This window comes from Ctenopharyngodon idella, chromosome 2 (assembly GCF_019924925.1).
Source record: "Ctenopharyngodon idella isolate HZGC_01 chromosome 2, HZGC01, whole genome shotgun sequence".
NCBI lineage: Eukaryota > Metazoa > Chordata > Actinopteri > Cypriniformes > Xenocyprididae > Ctenopharyngodon > Ctenopharyngodon idella.
In genome coordinates, this window is record NC_067221.1 from 29727569 (window position 1) to 29748466 (window position 20898).

Consider the following 20898-nt stretch of genomic DNA (forward strand, 5'->3'; position numbering starts at 1 on the left):
CTTTCAGGGTTGCCTGGAGAGGGAAGGTATCCAAAGCTCATCAACTGACCACGGGGGTTCCTCAGGGTTCGGTGCTTGGACCCCTCCTCTTCTCCATTTACACTACATCACTTGGTCCCATCATTCTGGCACATGGTTTCTCCTACCATTGCTATGCTGATAATACGCAGCTGTTCCTTTAATTCCAACCAGATGATCCCACAGTAGCTGCACGAATCTCAAGCTGTCTGGTGGACATCTCGGTATGGATGAAAGAACATCATCTGCAGCTCAACCTGGCTAAGACTGAGCTTCTCGTCTTCCCTGCCAATCCGACTCTGCAGCACAATTTCAACATCCAGTTAGATGCATCTTCAATTACCCCATCAAATTTGGCCCGAAATCTTGGAGTAATCTTTGATGACCAACTGACCTTCAAAGACCACATTGCCAAGACCGCTCGGTCATGCAGATTTGCACTACACAACATCAGGAAAATCAGGCCCTTTCTAACAGAACATGCAACACAACTTCTGGTCCAGGCCCTGGTCATTTCTAGGCTTGATTACTGCAATGCTCTTCTGGCTGGACTGCCATCATGCACAATCAGGCCTCTACAAATGATTCAGAACGCTGCAGCACGTCTCGTCTTCAACGAGCCCAAAAGAGCCCATGTCACGCCTCTCTTCATCTCTCTTCACTGGCTACCACTTGCTGCTCACATCAAGTTCAAAGCGTTGACGCTTGCTTACAGATCTGCCACAGGCTCTGCACCCTCCTACTTCCACTCACTCTTACGAGTCTACACTCCTACCAGAAGCCTGGGATCACTAAAGGAGCGAAGGCTCGTGGTACCATCACAGAGAGGCACAAAATCACTCTCCAGAACATTTTCATTCTCTGCTCTATGCTGTTGGAAGGATCTTCCTGCCTTCATCCGGAATGCAGAATCCCTGGCAATGTTGAAAAGACAGCTGAAAACTCATCTCTTTCGTGAGAACTTCACCTCATCTTAAAAAAAAAAATCCTATCCTTTCTTTACCTATCCTTTCATTTCCTTGAATCCCTCTCTATTGTATTTTATGTTACTCTGAGCAATGACTGAAACTTGTATTGTGAGCACTTCTTGTGTCTATTTGCCTCTTCATGATGACTCGCTTGTTGTATTCCTCACATGTAAGTCGTTTTGGATAAAAGTGTCTGCCAAATGAATAAATGTAAATGTAAATTATCTGAATGTTTTCTTTCTCATGTTTAGGCTACTGTCATGTTACATCATAGACAGCAGGAGATCTAGAAGTTTCATTCACGCACAGATCTCTTTTGAAATATAATAAGTAATGCAGTTTGTCCTGTCCATTTAATCCCTTAAGACAAAACTGTGTGTGTTTAGGCTACATTAATTTTGCATCATAAAACCATTTTGAGACGCAAGTACATTAAACCACTTAGACAGAGTTGCGCACAGCCGCATGCGCAATCACTCTTCACAAACAAAGCATCAGCATTCAAATTGAAAGCAGCCTTCTGTAAGTGAGTTTCATATTTTAAATATACAAGTCCACTGCATTCCATACAACATAAATGATGCCTTCGTAGATCATTTGTAAGGAAAATACAGATGGGCGAGACTGTGCACTGCAAGTGTGACATCAAACAAAGTGAGTGTGTCTCTCACATCACATCCTGTGCATTGAATCCTCCGAATATCATTGTAATTCGCTTCAATCTTTGGGAACTTTATGAAAGATTATTTTATGGAAGGTTTGAGTGGTGTATGTGTGTGATGAATTGTAAGGAAACCGAATCCGGGTGTTTCTAAAGTACACTTAGCGTCATCACGCACCTGAATAAAAACTAAGCTCAGAATCGATTCTGAAATTCTCCGAATCGATCCAGAATCATTAGAGAGAGAATCGTGATGCATCGATGGATCTATTTTTTTTCTTTTTTTCTCCCACCCCTACCATTGTCCAGCTCAGATCAGTTATCATACAATGGCGTCAATGTAGGCAGATCAAAAACTGTTGAATACTAAGTGTCCCCAACTAAGCAACATGTCTAAAGAACAAGATTGAGACAGTTTAACCACTGATCTAGCAGTTCATAAAACATTTCTACAACCCCTCAATCCATCCTTATATATCCAGTATTTCAGACCTTCCATTGTACTTGTATGATAATGTGAGAAGTTCTAACCTGACTTCTTCCTCAGACTGGAGCTACTTGTCTGTTCCGTCAATGGAAAATCATGACTTCTGAGGCTGTTAACAAAAAAACAAAACAAAACAAACACTTCCATTAAAAAAAATAAAGGGGGTCATATGAACTGAGAAATCAAATTTTCCTTTTGAAATATAAGAGGTCATCATATAAGAATATCCTGTAAGTTTCAGAAATGAAAACTTCCTTGTTAGTCAAAAAACAGCTTTTATTGTAACCAAGCCCAGCAAATGACTCATTCTGGAATGTGCCTATGATGTCATAGACAGGTGAAAGAAAATTTCATCCTTGCAACTTTGGCCCTGCCCAATGGCATGCTAGTGATGATGACAGCAGGATCACTTGTCTAAAAACATTACCTACCAAAGGATCCTAATGCTAGGAATATGTTTATTTATTTTCAACAATGTGAATGTTTTAGTTAAACATTATTTATTTGTATTCAGTACATTTCACTGTGGATTCTTTGGTAAATCAGTCACAATTTTGGCGCAGGCTTTGCAAACAGAAAAGTTAAGTGTTTACTGTAAGTTACTTTACTGTAAGTAACTGTGAGTATGTAACTGTAAGTTACATGTAAGTAACTGTGTTGATTCTAATGCCTGATCTGTGACCAGTGATTTCTGATGTAATGATTCATGTACATGTTCTTTGTCTGTGTGTCAAATTCACATTGTGTCGCTTAGTAGGATGAAAATAATCTGTTATATAAACTGTGTTTGAATTATATGTAGAAAGCGATCAAAGAACATTCACTTTACAATTGCTGGAGCTGTCAATCAAACAGCGCAAGTTTATCAGTGACTGAGTTCTGGACTGCACTGCCTGCGCACTGATAGGTGCATTTCCTGATTACTATCGCATAAGTATACTGCAGAGAGAGCATTGACGAGGAGAGAGACAATGCCCCAGAGGAGTGTAGCGCTTGTCGCGCTTCTGGTTGTTGTGTTGGGTTACATGAGTTATGTATTTCTTTGAGTGGATAACTTCTATCACAAGTTTATGGATAATGTAGGGTGGATGATTCCAATATCTTTTCTCCTGGTTATGTTTTTTTTATTTTGGGGACAGGTAAATTAGTATTAATTCTTTTAGGTAGAGATTTTTATTTTTTATTTTCTTTTATATGGGTCCTCCCCTCGAGGTAATGTTTTTGTTTGTTTTTGGATTTGTAATACTTTATTTCATACCACTTCATACTCATGCTTTATAAATAAAAGGCAGACACGCCACGTAAATTGAAACCCAACGTCTGGTGGTTTTGTGACTCTGGGAATGGAGAGCTAAAGATCCCCTAAAGTCTCTCCACTTTTTTTGCTTGTTCGATCCTTATTTACCTGGGACAAAAATGGGAGGACGTAACAGTTGCAATGATGAGATCACTGCTTTCATGAGCTCAACAACATGTCTGTGCATGGCTTCATGTTCATCATTGCAACCTTTCATGCCACGATCTAAATATATTGCTATAATCAAAACTTTACACAATTATTTAAGTATGCTAAAAGTTTTCAAGAGAGTTCAATATTTATTAATTATCCATTTCATATGCAAAGATGTTAGCCAATCACAGCAGTGGGCATTTACACTGAAGTCTCACAGCAGACACGCCCCTTAAAACAGAGCGTTCAAATCAGAGGCTAAAATCAGGATAGGAAAAATGCCTTTTGTTTCTAAATTATGATTTTTGATTAGAGGTGCACCCCAGGAAACATTATAAAACAATGCCATTCAGGACCCCTTTAAAGTAATTTCATAGAGTTATTTATTTGTTAATTATTTATTTTTGTCTGAGGGCTAGTTTCTTTTGCTCTTTCTTCTCCTGACTGGAAGTCTGTGAAAGTTCATAGAATCATTTAGTTTAGAGCAGAGATGTTCATGAGTCTTTTATCTGGAGTCTAAGTCAAGTCTGGAGTCTTCATCACTGGAGCCTGAATCAAGTCTGGAGTCTTTATGACTGGAGTCAGAGTCAAGTCTGGAGTCTTTATCACTGGAGTTCGAGTCAAGTCTGGAGTCTTTATCACTGGAGTCTGAGTCAAGTCTGGAGTCTTTATGACTGGAGTCTGAGTCAAGTCTGGAGTCTTTATCACTGGAGTCTGAATCAAGTCTGGAGTCTTTATGACTGGAGTCTGAGTCAAGTCTGGAGTCTTTATCACTGGAGTCTGAATCAAGTCTGGAGTCTTTATCACTGGAGTCTGAGTCAAGTCTGGAGTCTTTATCACTGGAGTCCGAGTCAAGTCTGGAGTCTTTATGACTGGAGTCTGAGTCAAGTCTGGAGTCTTTATCACTGGAGTCCGAGTCAAGTCTGGAGTCTTTATCACTGGAGTCAGAGTCAAGTCTGGAGTCTTTATCACTGGAGTCCGAGTCAAGTCTGGAGTCTTTATGACTGGAGTCTGAGTCAAGTCTGGAGTCTTTATCACTGGAGTCTGAATCAAGTCTGGAGTCTTTATCACTGGAGTCCGAGTCAAGTCTGGAGTCTTTATCACTGGAGTCCGAGTCAAGTCTGGAGTCTTTATCACTGGAGTCAGAGTCAAGTCTGGAGTCTTTATCACTGGAGTCTGAATCAAGTCTGGAGTCTTTATCACTGGAGTCCGAGTCAAGTCTGGAGTCTTTATCACTGGAGTCTGAATCAAGTCTGGAGTCTTTATCACTGGAGTCTGAATCAAGTCTGGAGTCTTTATCACTGGAGTCCGAGTCAAGTCTGGAGTCTTTATCACTGTCTTTATCGTCTGAGTCAAGTCTGGAGTCTTTATCACTGGAGTCTGAGTCAAGTCTGGAGTCTTTATCACTGGAGTCAGAGTCAAGTCTGGAGTCTTTATCACTGAAGTCTGTGTCAAGTCTGGAGTCTTTATCACTGGAGTCTGAGTCAAGTCTGGAGTCTTTTGTCACGAGTCCGAATCGAGTCTCGAGTCATTAAAAAAAAAATTCTCATACTCAAATCATATTATACAACAACTATCCTAGTTGTATTATATAACCAAATAATAAGATCTTTCTATCATCTGTTTTGTTTGAAATAAAGGTCCTAAGATGTAAGGGATAATGCACATCCAGCTTGTTAATTTATAATCCATTACAATGTACAAAACAGTTGTCCTGGCAACACAAGTAGTCATTTTCAATACAGTGGCTAAGTGGACGCAAGATGGCGCCAGTGAGTCACGGTTTGTTATGCAGCTTCGTTGTTATTGACGACAGTCATTATCAGAAAACCTTGGAATGTTTAAGTCAATATAAAACTGTATGCATATGATTGTGATACTTTAAAATATGAGCTTTAAGTAATACATGGATTAACATATCTTTCTATCTCTCTCTTATGGACACATGTTAAGAAAGAAAAAAGCTACATATACTACGAAAAGACTGATAAAACGTAGAGCTAGGTTTAAATTCTAGTTGTTGTTTTTTTCTTCATATTTTAACAGGTTGGCAATCCAAATGAGCTATGCAGCTACACCACAGTATAATAGCTAGAATATATAAAATGCGACTTGAGTGCGAGTCACTAACCTGAGTGCCCATCTCTGGTTTAGAGGTTTGTGAAGTTTGGCACTCTAATTGGGAAGAGACTGAATGTCCCTATAGTGCCAGTTTTGGGGAGTCTAACTCAATCCGAACTGTGCTGCAGTCCTTATGTTTGTACTAAAAATCCTGTTTTTGCCTGATTCTGGGACAGATGCATTGTCAGGTTTTTTCAAAGAATGCAGTTCGAACATTATGAAAAGAGGTTTGGATTCACTAAAGTGTTTTCATGAAACTCATTGATAAATGTGAGGGTGAGGACACAGAAGAGGAGATTAGGATATATTTTAATTTTAGTACTGACACAAAATTTTGTATGACTGGCACAATGCTCTTATTATAGCCTACTGTCAGTTTAGTGACAGCGCCACCTATTGGTTCAACATCAAGAGTTATTGTGCTGTGATTTATAAACAATAAGTAGAATTATTTTCTGTAGATTCATGAGCAGGATTGCTCAAATATATTTAAACAACTCTAAACATCACTCTGCCCCCAAACTACTGCTTGTATCTGTCTTATTTAGATAGAATCTTAAAATAACTGAACCCCAATTCAGTTCTATTGACACAAACCACAGAAACCAACAGAATAATGTACATATTTGACAGAATCAGATTCATTACCTCTGATCTTCTCCAGTGTCTCCAGCTGCTTTAAGACAAAAAAACAAACTCTGATTAATTCTACTCTCATAATGAATCACACTGTAAATGTAAAAGGACAAACACTGAACTGTCTGATATTACCAGTCATTCTTTAGAAAATACGAATGTCATTTCCACAATTACAAATGTGTCACATGTAGTGCTTGTGAACTGTTGTCCATTAGTTCACTGTTTCCCACATTTACACAGTAACTTTGAGCACTTTATCTGTCTAGTTGTGACGATGTGACGAGTTTCTGACAGAACATTGAGATCATGCTGACTTTCTCTTACTGCAGTAATGAAATACTGTGATACTCACTTTGCTCTCTGCGTCTGTACACGAGTAAACAGGCATCTGAACTCCTGTGAAGAAACAAACACTTTAAGATCTGTTCAGATATGAGCTCACAAAAACAATCATATCTGTCTTGAACAAAGTCACAGAAGCTGCTGATCAGAAAACAACACTGATACCTGAGTTTAGAGTCCTTTCTGAAGTCACTGTTCAAAGAACTCTTTCAAGAAAAAATAACATGAGATGTGAGTAATTATATAAACACACTTATTAAATCGCACATACACTATTTCAATGACACAATAAAGTGCACACATAATTTCCACACACACTATATATATATATATATATATATATATATATATATGCATGTATGTATGTATGATTATATACCTCGAATTCATTGGAGTCATTAAATCGACGCCAGATTTCATCTTCACATTTGATGTCTGCATTATAACGTCCACAATCATAGTTTACTACGACATAAAGCTCATACTTGTGGGAGGAAACCTGTAACAGAAGGAGGAATAATGTTCATGATTATGTTATATTAGTTACATTTTTACATTACACAATACTACTTGAATTGACAAATAAGACTATTATCACAAATGTCAGTGTGTGTCTAAAGCGGTTGTGATGTGTGTGTCTGTAAAGTATTAAACCATTAAACTAGCGTATTATTTGAGTACCTTGATATGAGGACGAATGATCACTTCATTTTTACTGAAGCTTAACCTATTTGTGCTGTATGAATCAGATCTCTTCAACTCAACAATTAAGTGTTCTGGAAACTCATTCATCTCTGTTTTCTGTGGAGAAAATAATAATGTATTAGTGCAGCATGAATGAATTGTGCTGCTTTTCTTCACAAGATACTTTCAGCATTTGAAGGAAATATTACACTGAACGACTGCTTGATTTTACAGGGATGTTTTTAATTGAGATTCTCATGAAATTAATCTGTTTTCATCATTTTCAAAGTGATCATTTCTGTGTTAAATGAGGATCATAATTACACACTTGAGATTTAATATACACTAGAAAAGATACTCACAGTTTCAATGACTATCATTTTCCTACAGTGATCACAGTACACTGATCCCACAGTCTTATTTCCACAAGCATATGCCTGTAAAGCATCTTCCTACATTTGCAGTGAAGAAAACAATGATAAACAGAAGGAACATTTCAGGATGACACAGCAGAATAAAATTGCTTTTGATTGTTGCTGGTATCTGTGTATAGAATTCAGTTCCATAGAGATCAACTCAGATGAGTAATGATCTTCTTACCACATCCTGAGAGTTTTGAATAGAGACTATCAATGAGAGGAAATCCTCAGAGATTTGTTCTGGTTTGTCTCTGCATGACCTCCATGTTCTTGTCATCTTTATAGTGCCCTTAAAAAGCTACAAAGATGTGAAGAAAACAGACTTTAGTGATGATTCACAGATATATGTGTGCTTTCATTGTTAAAATGATCATTCTCTGAAGTTCAGCCTCCATCACATTAGACTGCTGATAAACCTTTAATTGTGTCACAAATGACAGTCAGTTATCAATGTTAAGTAAGTTTGAACAGACAATGAAGAAGCAGGAGATTAAAACCAAATAAAAGCCAACAATGAACTTTCTCTGGAGAAACACTTCCAGAGCTGAACTGCTGTGAGATGATTGATGCTCCTTATGAAAGTCACTGAACACTGAGACAAAAGAGGACAGAATAATCCAGAAGAAACTAGTTACCTCAGAGGATCCAGGAGTCTTTTTAAGGATCAAATGTAGAAGTACTGCTGCATCTTGTTTATAAACTTTGGGTTTGATGGAGAGAAGCACATAACAATCAAACACATACTGAATAACTTTTATCAGCAAGAATATTGACTGAATGTTGGAAACATCAATAAAAGAGACCAACCGTCTGTAATGCCGAGGCTCCTTGTGACCCCAGCTGCTGAAACTGCAGTTTTCTCTTGTGTTTCTAATTCTTTGAACAATTTCTTCAGCTCTTTAATGAAGTTATCACCAGATGAAACTCTACAGAAGACATTGAGTGTTTATTGATCAGCTGTTGTTTCCACTGCAGGAAGTGAAAGACGTTTCTTTACCTCTTGACATGTTCCCTGAAATCCTTCGTCATGAAGAGCGTCTGAAGAACTGCATTCAAGCAGGTGGAGTCTTGATTCTCCAGCCCACAGTATCCTTAAATGAGAAACACATTATTAACACTGACTGACATCAATCCAGCTGACCAGAGAAACTTACAGTAACTCATTGAAAAGTGTACAGCACCATCGTGTGTCCATCAAGATAAGAAACGGACTCAATGGTTCAAAGCAAATGATCAGATCAGATGAAGGGTTCATTTCTTACTTCTTTTCTGGCCTGTTGAGTCAGTCTTCTTTGTGTTTGAGAGACTCTTTAAATTATCCTCTCTGGGATCCTGTATCTTCAGGCTCTGTAATATATTTTAATGGAACTTGACACTAAATGACAGTGTCAACAATGACACTTGACTGAACATCTTTACAATCTACAACTGCATTATATTCAGTGTCCACAGAACCAACACTGCGGTATAATAGCAGCAAACAGACTATCACTATTAAATAACTACTATAGCAGTAATAACACTAGAATGTCAAACACTGATTATCAGTCACGAAACAAGCACATGAAGCACAAAATAGGTGTTCACAATGAAACCCCTAATAAAACACACACAACCTTTCCAGCAGCTTCTGTTTTGGTCACTTCACTGGCCTCCAGTGATCGCTGATCTTCACGTCTGTTGAGGACAATAAAACACTCTATTTACTGAGCAGTTGATCAATAACACCAGAATATCAGAAGAGTGTTGCAAATGTCTGCTCTGTAACTTAGTTTTAATGGCTGTCAGTGCTAGAAAAACCCACTTTGCAAAAGTATGGAGTTGGAAAGGGGTGTAAACATTTGAGAGCTTTCACAGCTATCCCTGGAGATCTCTGGATACCATAACCTTTTGAACTCTAAATTATTCAACAACCACATGAAAAAACTGTGGTGGGCTATTAGTAGTGATGGAAATTCATGAATGATTCTTCACTCTGTCTGTGTTCACTCAAAATGTTTTAAAACATGGACTATTAAGCTACGCACTTGATTATACATAAAATAAGCTCTCTTTATACAAGCTGGTTTGTGTGTAACTTCACCCATATGCAGATAAGATGCAAATTACTTGATTTGATGACTTTGAATTTCATTTCACGAGTTCACACTTACATAAAATTAAATAGAATAAAGGTTATGTGTATTTGGAGTACTGTCTGAGTGGAGGGCTCTGAGCTCAGAATTTGGCCCGAACCCAGAGTACTCCCCCCATCCCAGGTGAGGAGATGGGGTGGAGGGATGCATCAAAACTGTTATGGAACAGAGGTAAGTATGCTGTACATATACCTCTTATCTCGTTAACTGGGTTGATTAACTGAATGTGCTACTCCCTTGTTAATTAGGTTTATTATCTGAACATGCTCCTCCCTAACATTGTTAATAAAACACCATTTCACGAGTTTACATCTACATATAATTAAATAGATTAAAGGTTGTGTAAAGAAGGAAATAGAGGATGAAAATGAAACGTGTGGGACTGTGTTGCAAGTGGAGGCAGCCTCACACTAGCATCTGCTACAAGATTAAAGGCGTGCTGTCTGAGGGGAGGCCTCCGAGATCTGAATTTGGTCCGAACCCAGAGTACTCCCCCAAAAACCAAATGAGCAAAAGGACAGCTGCCAGACTAAAAGATCTGCTTCTTGATGGGAGCTTCTCACTGCTTTGGATGGGTGAGCCGTACTGGCCATTGGACAGGATGCAGTGTGATTGAAATGACTGACCAGAAAGGCCCACATAGCCTATGACAGGAGCAGGTCAAATTTGGAACACCCAGCTGGAAGAACTCTTGCAGCATCCGACGGGAGTCCAATACTCACTGCAGTTGACAGGTGAGTCTCGGATGGAGAAAGGCAAGGTTGCTCCACCAGGAGGCTCTCGCAGGGTTTGTCGGGATTTTAGTACTCACAGAGTCGGACAGATAAGTCGCGTGGGACTGTGTTGCAAGTCTTCCTGGAACAACTGTCCAGAGCTCCATCCAGGGATTAATCTACTCAACTTTGTTGTCTGTCAGAGTGGATCTAAAATGGTTCTATCCATCAGAGTGGATCTAAGCGTATCTTCCTCACGCCAATGTATAACTGTAAAAATATTTTTATTTGTCAGATAGCTTTGCATTTAAACAATACCTTTATAGACAAATCTTCCTGGACTAACTCTGTCAGAGCTCCATCCAGGGATAACAAATGCTTACTTCCTAATTCTCCCAGCTCTTTCAACCAGACAGCAAGATTTAAAATGCATTAAAAGAGTCAGAAATAAAAAGATGATGCATAAAAATGTATATAAAATACATTCAAATGAAATAAAAACAAGAAAAAGAATGAAAAGATGATACATATGAAATAAAGTGCAAACAGTTCGGACATAGCACAGTGCTCATTCAGTAAATGCATAGATATAAAGATGTGTTTTGAGTCTAGATTGGTATGTGACTACTGTTGGAGCACATCTGATCTCTTCTGGAAGCTGGTTTCAGCTGTGGCTGGCATGAAGGCCCTGATATACTTTAAACGAAATCGAAGAATGAACTGATGTGACGTCATTTCAAACAAAATCAGGCCAAAACAAAGTTTGTTTTGTGTTTTTTTTAGAAGTTGGAAACGGCTTGCCAAAGTGAACTTTCAGGAAAAGTTCACTCGAGCTGCAAAACACCTTCGTACTACCATCGTCTTTTACTCATTTTGTGTGTTTGAGTTTGTTGAGGTAAGAGCTCCACGGGTGAAAACATGAACACACTGGATAGCCGCTTTATAGTACAAAATGAAGTTGTGGTTCTGATGAAATGAGGCACTGACACTGTTTTTCATGTTTGATACTGTAAAGCTGCTTGATTTAAGCAATCTATTGAATAAAGTGCTATATGAATAAACGTGACTGGAGTGCTACTTTGCAGAGCTCGTGCTAACATACCCATGCTGTTATGATCAGACGCTTTTCTTATGCTTTCTATAAAAATTCTTGCTGTTTTCTCATTTTTGTTGTGTTTATTTTGTTACTGAGAAGAAAGTGCACGGCACATATTTACATATTCATCTAACCATCGCTCTCAGCAGTGTGGGCGGCGTCAGATGTTCGTTTACAGTATATCGCAGCTCACGCATTTCAAACTTTGTTTTATCCCTAAACGAAGAACAAAAATAACTTTGTTTGAAGTATACCGGGGCCTTAACAGCTAAAAGCAGACTCTCCTTGCTTTGAGTGAACCCTTGGTATTTCTAAGTGACTTGATCCTGATGATCCGAGTGATCTGTTAGGTTTATATTCTATGAGCATGTCTGCAATATATTGAGCTCCTAGGCCATTGAGGGATTTATAAACAAGTAACAGTACTTTAAAATCAATTCTAAATGCAACTGGAAGCCAGTTCAAGGACCTAAAGACTGGTGTGATGTGTTCATGTTTTCTGGTTCTGCTCAGAATCCTGGCAGCAGTGTTCTGTACGAGCTGCAGATGTCTGATGGTGTTTTTGGGAAGGCCAGTGAGGAGTCCATCACAATAATCCACCCTGCTGGAGATGAAAGCATGAAAAAGTTTCTCTAAATCTTGACTGGAGACAAAGCATCTAATTCTTGCAATATTTTTGAAATGATAATATGCTGATTTAGTTATTGTCTTTACATGGCTACTGAAACTCAGGTCTGACTCCAAAATCACACCAAGATTCCTGACTTGATTTTTAGTTGTTTGGCCCCTAGTGAAGGTATGATTTTGATCCAACTGTTTCTTCATTAGACTCTTGTTGCTTCTCACTTGTACAGAGAGAGAGATAGATGAGTCAGAATGCGGATGCACAGGTGACCTCAACCCTAGGGCTGGGTATCGTTCAAAAATTTTCGATACCGAGATGATACCGATACCTTGACTTCGATACTGATTCCTGAACAATACCTTTTTCGATACCAATTCTAGAAAATCTGTTTTAACAAGATTACATTACCTCAAAAAATCTTTGGTTTTATATTTTAAGTTTGTTGACTTTTTTTACAGACTCAAAGCCTCATGTCCTGAGCCACTGCACAAAGGAATAAAAAAGCACAAATGAATAAAATTTAACCAACACAATAAATCAGTGCAAACAGTTTTAATAAAGTTCAGTTTTCAATGCAAAAAGTCAGTATGTGAGGCTCACTGCAGATCTTTTTAAATCACTCAGCAATTGTTGTTCTTCTTCAAAAAAATAATTAGGGGAGACTGGGGATGGTTGTAACACTTTTTGCTTCAGCACCTATAACTTGCTGAATTTTTTAGCTTGAGTTCTCAAACTTTTATACAAAGTACCCACATTTGTTCACTACAAATGGAACCAGTTCAACCCTCTACAAGAATATCACAGACCTTGTGAGTTAATGTTAAATACATGGTGTTCCTTTGTTACATCTTACCACACTACCGGGGTAGGTTGTAACACATGCTGGGGTAGGTTGTAAGCAAAAACACACGCATACCATATGATATTGTTCAAAAACAGGTTTATTGAAATAAAAGAACAATGTCTCTTACTCTCTCTATGACAGTGTGTGTGTGTGTGTGTGTGTGTATACATTTGTCTACTAGAACAAACTTACTTAAGTACACATAATAAAAACACTAGGCTACTAGAATGTACCCGGTTAAAGAACATCTTTGTACATCTTTAAGTCTAACAAAAATAACATGTCAATGTGTGTGCTTGTGTGTCTATGTGTGCATATTCTGAATCAGAGTTACAGTGCTGACAGATGAATGCTGGTAACCCTGGATTGCAAGCTTGGTGGGCCCAGAAACTGCATAGGGCGCATTTCACCCAAACCTCATCAGATTCTTTACTTAAAACACTGGCAGAGACACCTCTGTCAGTCTTTCTTTTCCATACAATCCTAGTCTGCAATTGGTGGAACTGATTGTGTTACAACCACCCCCATGTTACAACCATCCCCGGTCTCCCCTATTATTAAGAATATATATAGAAAATTTTGTAAATTTTAATGATAAAATCATAATTTGGTGCACTTTGAGAGTTCAAAATAAAGAGCACCAACCCATGTTCATTGTGCAACTTGAACAAAGACAAAATCTGTGCATCCACCCCCCAACTGTCCAATGATATTCTCTGATTTATCTGATTATCTGCATCTGATCATCACATTAGAATTATTAAAATTCTCAGTGTTAAGCATGATGATTTGGTAACTTATCAAACTGAAGTAGGCTGCTTATAAATTAACATTTCTTTAAAATTAAAGTTCTTATTTGGCTTAATTTCATTTCCTTAACAGCCTAAAAACAGGCTTTACTCCCTTTAAACCTTAAATTGTCACTGTTTCCTTACATCATTGCTGGATATATAATTATATAATTTCTGTTAGTTAAGCTTGTGTATATTTTTAATTAAAGCTAAGTTATAAAGCAGTATCTCTTTGTGTTTTATATAATGACCACTAAGAGGTGCTCTAGGCACACGTTTTCCTTAATAGATTTTCTCTGAAGAGAAACACGTTCAGTTCAAAGTGAAAGTAAAAGAGTGACACACTTTTGTTGCATCTTACCGTGAAATGAGAGTTCTGTGCCTTTATTAAAATCGACACGTTAATGATTCATCTCTCATCCACCCGCAATTAATTGGAATGTTTTTTGTTTTTTTTTTCTTGGCCCGACCCGTGGATTTTCCGCAGTATGGCAGTATCAGGAGGATGCTGATACCCCTTTTCCACCAGAATTGTTCGTGTTCTGGAGTCAAAGCCTGTGCTCGTGCAGTCGAACTAGAGCCCGTCACGAACCGGACGCGTGTTTCCATAGACTTGAGGAATGAACGCTGATGTAATGCTGCTGTGTATTATACCTATCCATTAGTAGTCTAAAAAACATTGTGCATCCCACTGTTTCTGCAGGCAGTGCGACACTTCTGTTTTCTGTTCACAGTATCTGTAGTGAACCGGCTGCTCACATAAACAGCCGGTTCTCACCCGTCCTTTTCGGAGATAAAGCTGAAAGTGAAATCGTTGATTCACTCGCTCTCTCGCACATAGGGTCTCTCTCGAACGCATAGTTTTATATATTTAGATATAAATAATAATGCAGTGCAACATTATTACTTGCTCAACAACGAGACAGCGACAGCATTTCTCCGCCCCCTCTCCCCGGCTCCGTTCTGAGGTATCGAAATTTGGTACCGAATCACAAGACACTTTTCGATACTCGATAGTATCGAGGCAATTCGGTCAGTACCTAAAAAGTATAGAGTTCGATACCCAGCCCTACCCGTCATCGATTTATTTCACCCAGAAGACACCTAGAGGTTCATAGGGTAACACATAGGAGGCCCCGTAAAGGTCAAGACGTCAAAGGTTGCGATCAATCATCTTGACAGAAGCACCCTCATATGACTACTCAGGGGTTCCTCAGGGTTTAGTGCTTGGACCCCTCCTCTTCTCCATTTACACTACATCACTTGGTTCCATCATTCAGGCACATGGTTTCTCCTACCATTGCTATGCTGATGACACACAACTCTTCCTTTAATTCCAACCAGATGATCCCACAGTAGTTGCATGAATCTCAAGCTGTCTGGTGCATCTTCAATTACCCCATCAAATTTGGCCAGAAATCTTGGAGTAATCTTTGATGACCAACTGACCTTCAAAGACCACATTGCAAAGACCACTCGGTCATGCAGATTTGCACTATACAACATCAGGATAATCAGGCTCTTTCTAACAGAACATGCAACACAACTTCTGGTCCAGGCCCTGGTCATTTCTAGGCTTGAATACTGCAATGCTCTTCTGGCTGGACTGCCATCATGCACAATCAGGCCTCTACAAATGATTCAGAACGCTGCAGCACGTCTCGTCTTCAACGAGCCCAAAAGAGCCCACGTCACGCCTCTCTTCATCTCTCTGCACTGGCTACCACTTGCTGCTCACATCAAATTCAAGGCGTTGACGCTTGCTTACAGATCTACCACAGGCTCTGCACCCTCCTACTTCCACTCACTCTTACGAGTCTACACTCCTACCAGAAGCCTGGGATCACTAAAGGAGCGAAGGCTCGTGGTACCATCACAGAGAGGCACGAAATCACTCTCCAGGACATTTTCATTCTCTGCTCTATGCTGTTGGAAGGATCTTCCTGCCTTCATCCGGAATGCAGAATCCCCTGGCAATATTCAAAAGACAGCTGAAAACTCATCTCTTTCGTGAGAACTTCACCTCATCTTAAATAAAAAAAAAATCCTATCCTTTCATTACCTATGCTTTCATTTCTTTTAATCCCTCTCTATTGTAGTTTATGATACTTTGAGCAATGACTGAAACTTGTATTGTGAGCACTTCTTGTGTCTATTTGCCTCGTCATGACGACTCACTTGTTGTATCCCTCACATGTAAGTCGCTTTGGATAAAAGCGTCTGCCAAATGAATAAATGTAAATGTAAGTGTAAATTTTCAGGACAAGAACAAAAATAACCAATAAGCTGGATATAAGTAAGCAATAAGGTGTGAGAAGCTGTGCTGTATTGTGAATAAGTCACGGCTGAAGGGGTTGCCACGAGTACCTTATTACTTTTATAAAACGGTTACCACACAATACAAATATTAAAGCCAAAAATATGTATCAATGCAACTTTCATAAAGTAAACTTTCACTAAAAGCCTTCCTTCCACTGGAAAAAAATAGTCCCTGACCATGAACAGAAGTTACATTATTATGCCAATAGATGGCGGCAAAGACTGTCTTTATGAGTGTGTCAGTCAGTAGTGAAGACTTTTACATTGAAAAGACTGAATTGTTGTAAACACGGAACAAGACACAACTGACAAATGCTTTGACTAGCGCTGTCAGTCATGGTAAAGCCCCTTATCTGTTAAAAGGACAAGATAATACATCGGACATTTAAACAGATTTTTCATTATGAAAATAGGACTGACCTGAAGGAAAATGCTAAATCTGAATGCAGGTAATAAACTCGCTCACTCTATCCCTTTGTCACAATACTCTTCTACATAATACAGTAAGCTTCAATGAACAATATCAACTGAGAACATACAGTTTACGTTGTTAAGAGTGGTTGCTAAGTGTGTTGTGTAGTGATACACAGAACCGTTGGGTGAAGCTGTCATGAATTTGGCCTCTGTGGCTCCCTACGATCACCACCAGAGGGGTCCCTCACCTGAGTACTAGCTCTATCGTGGACTTCATTTCACATAACCTCGTACCTGGTCCTGATTACCCACACACCTGATCCTCATCTCATGGACTATCAAAGAACCACTCTCACTCTCACCCATTGTGAAGTCTTGTTTTGCCCCGGCTGACATTACTGAACGTTTTTCCCTGTGATCTGTATTCTTGTGTTTAGCCTTGGACTGTTTATTCTCATCATGATTGTTTGCTGCCTACCCTGTTGATTCTCTGCCTGGATATCTAGATTCACTACGCCTTGTCTGCTGCCTGCCCTGACCCTTTGCCTGTCCCTGTTTACGATTCTGCTCTGTCTTGGACATTGTTATTGCTGGTTATTGACCTCTGCCTGTTTGACTATGATTGTTTAATAAAGATGCACATAGATCCTATCATGTCTGACTCCCCATTACAGAAGCGGTCATAGCCGTGTTTTATCGTGAATAAAACACAGCTATTGACCAATCAGCATTAAGGACTGGAACTGACAGTTGAAATAAAAATAACTGTTAATAGTTGAACATACTCTTGTGTTATAACCAGGGCTTGACATTAACTTTTTTGCTAACCAGCCACTGTGGCCAGTGGTTTTCCAAAGTTACTAGCCACTCAGCATTTTCACTGGCCACAATTTTGCTGTTGGGAAATTACATTGTATATGATTAAAGTTCAATTTGGTATGCTAAAATTACTTGATTTTGAGTCATTTTACTTGATTAGCTAGATTTAAAACCCTTTCAAACTTTCAAATGCAGATTGACCACCTAAATCAAGACTAGGCCTACATCGTATATCAGCTGGTATGGTTGGCAAGGGGTGGGTGATCATAATATGATAAATTTTATAATTGTATAAGTTATATTTGTTAGGCTATAAAGAACAAAGAAGCAAATTAAAAATACAATAGTAAATTAAATAGCCTAAACTCTTTTTTTCAGGTACAGTAGGTTTATTTAACATTTATTTAACATCTTTTGTTGTTTGATTAACATTAATGACACAGATATTTACTTTGGGCTGCTGAATGCATGTACGTAATATACTGACACAGATCGTTTTTACCGTTTTTACGTACACTTAAGCCATAACTGACTGTATCCATGCGAGATACTCCACACAATGGGCATTTTGACATCTGTGTGTGCGTGTATTTGACTATTCATGCGCAAGAAGATCTGATCACAAGAGAGAGGGAGAGAGAGAGAGAGCGCTTCTGTTGTATCATTCAGCGTGATTCTGCCGATCCCGCCTTCACTAACTGCAAGTTAATCTATAAAGAATTGTGATCGGATTGTAATTTTGTGCTACGATGAGTTTAGCTACCTTTCATTTGACTGTAGGCTGAAATTATATTCAACCCGCCAAAGTGGCTAGTGGGAGTGGCTGTCTTACCCACCACAGCTGAAATTTACCCGCATTTGGCGGGTTGGCGGGAGTTAATGTCAAGCCCTGGTTATAATTTATTTTTTCTTTTTGTATATATAAATACTAAGCTATTAAATCTACATGCTTTTTTCCAATATCACTACAAAGGTATAACATGATTTGCATTGTGAATGTTTTGTTCCTTTGTACTTTTACACACAACTTTGATTTTACCTGAAGGGAAATGTTGTATAACCATTTTATGACATTCTATGGCTGTTTAAAAGAAGACTTAACTTTTGTTACTTTACTTAAAGCAGTCAAAAACCACTTATAAATATTATGACCACATTGTAAAGTGTTTTTGGTATTAAAAGACTTTGTTTTTGTCACTTGACTGTAAACAATGTAAATACAGTAAAAAGACCACTCATAAGATGTAGTATGCATACTGTATACTGTGTATACTAGTATACTGTGCAGATCTTAAAGAAACAATGTCAAGATATGAGACTTGGAAAAGGAAAAGATATGAAACTATGGACTATATAATCCATTATAACTTAAGTGGATTCACTTATGTTCATTGTGTGTTACAAATCATCATACTCTTAATAGCTATAACCACAAATTGGTAAGTATTATTACTGTTGTTATGATTATTCATGAGATGATACAACACATTATAGAGTTGTTTATAAGGCATTATGTGTGCATTGTAATGCATTATGATGCATTGTAAATGCAGGTTTAATCTGGTGTTATAATGCATTGTACTCTTAACAGTTATAACCACATAAAGGTAAATATTATAATGTATTGTAACTGTTCTTATGATTATTTATCAGATGATACAACACATTATACGATTGTTTATAAGGCATTATACATGTATTATAATGCATTATAAATACAGGCTTCATATAAAATGTTGCCAAAAACGGTCATAAAAACAGGTTAAAATATGTTAAAGGGATAGTTCATCCTCGTGTTGTTCCAAACCTGTATGAGTTTCTTTTTTCTATCGAACATAAAAGAAGATATTTTGAAGATTGTTGGTAACCAAACTGTTTTGGTGCCCACTGACATTAATTGTATGAATGAAACAACAACAACAAACACATAAAACAATATCTCAGAATATCTTCTTTTACATTCAACAGAAGAAAGTCATATTTGGAATGACATGAGCTGTTGCCCCTTTTGATAGCATTTTTCTATTCAAAAATGTTTTTGTCTCTCAATGCTGGGTGCTTAGTTTCAAGATGCCGAAGCAATTTTGAGGGCTTAATCGACTCATTAGTTAATTTATCTCCACATATAATACACATTTTGAGGTTTGGAGCATGTAAATTGCCAGTAGAGATTTTTTTTTTTTTTTTTTAGATAAGAATCATCATATTTTCAGTTAAATGCTTTTTTTTTTTTATCAGCTGTCTCTGCATTGTCACCATCGTTTGGTCATTTCTTACCTCCTCCACTAAAGAAATTCATGCTATTATTAGCTGAACCTAATAATTATGGAAACAAAGATTTCTTGTGCCATATGTAAACTTGAATAGTGTCTCTTAATGGGGAAATGCACAATAAATAATACAGTGGCATCGCATTTAGCCTAGACATTTTTTCATTCTTGCAACCCAGTAGAAACATTTCCATGCCCCAGAACTGGGTGGTGACCCGGAGGCTGGGGACCTTTGGCTTATATCAATTAATGTCTGATTCAGTTCTATTGACACAAACCACAGAAACCAACAGAATAATGTACATATTTGACAGAATCAGATTCATTACCTCTGATCTTCTCCAGTGTCTCGAGCTGCTTTAAGACAAAAAAACAAACTCTGATTAATTCTACTCTCATAATGAATCACACTGTAAATGTAAAAGGACAAACACTGAACTGTCTGATATTACCAGTCATTCTTTAGAAAATACGAATGTCATTTCCACAATTACAAATGTGTCACATGTAGTGCTTGTGAACTGTCGTCCATTAGTTCACTGTTTCCCACATTTACACAGTAACTTTGAGCACTTTATCTGTCTAGTTGTGACGATGTGACGAGTTTCTGACAGAACATTGAGATCATGCTGACTTTCTCTTACTGCAGTAATGAAATACTGTGATACTCACTTTGCTCTCTGCGTCTGTACACGAGTAAACAGGCATCTGAACTCCTGTGAAGAAACAAACACTTTAAGATCTGTTCAGATATGAGCTCACAAAAACAATCATATCTGTCTTGAACAAAGTCACAGAAGCTGCTGATCAGAAAACAACACTGATACCTGAGTTTAGAGTCCTTTCTGAAGTCACTGTTCAAAGAACTCTTTCAAGAAAAAATAACATGAGATGTGAGTAATTATATAAACACACTTATTAAATTGCACATACACTATTTCAATTACACAATAAAGTATGTGCATCATTTACACACACACACATATATATATACCTCTAATACACCGCAGTCATTAAATCGACGCCAGATTTCATCTTCACATTTGATGTCTGCATTATAACGTCCACAATCATAGTTTACTA

At 38.1% G+C, this 20898-nt stretch overlaps 3 long non-coding RNA genes across 3 annotated transcripts in view; all 3 read right to left on the bottom strand.

The window, feature by feature from the left end:
- The window catches only part of LOC127494483 (uncharacterized), a 36792-nt gene extending 30414 nt beyond the window's left edge, over positions 1-6378 (bottom strand). Inside the window, exons 1-2 of the long non-coding RNA XR_007924892.1 lie at positions 6354-6378; positions 2179-2243 (exon numbers count right to left, since the gene is read on the bottom strand). This is a non-coding gene — a long non-coding RNA (uncharacterized LOC127494483). The remainder of the gene's footprint in view (positions 1-2178; positions 2244-6353) is intronic.
- A 318-nt stretch (positions 6379-6696) lies between these two features.
- On the bottom strand, positions 6697-8511 carry LOC127494469 (uncharacterized). Its single transcript, XR_007924885.1, has 7 exons — positions 8425-8511; positions 7971-8087; positions 7733-7822; positions 7368-7487; positions 7066-7185; positions 6852-6892; positions 6697-6740 (listed from the first exon to the last, which is right to left on the bottom strand). It is a non-coding gene; the product is annotated as an uncharacterized LOC127494469 (long non-coding RNA).
- An 894-nt stretch (positions 8512-9405) lies between these two features.
- On the bottom strand, positions 9406-20685 carry LOC127494479 (uncharacterized). Its single transcript, XR_007924891.1, has 4 exons — positions 20643-20685; positions 20488-20531; positions 20145-20169; positions 9406-9466 (listed from the first exon to the last, which is right to left on the bottom strand). It is a non-coding gene; the product is annotated as an uncharacterized LOC127494479 (long non-coding RNA).
- Between the last annotated feature and the right edge of the window lie 213 nt (positions 20686-20898).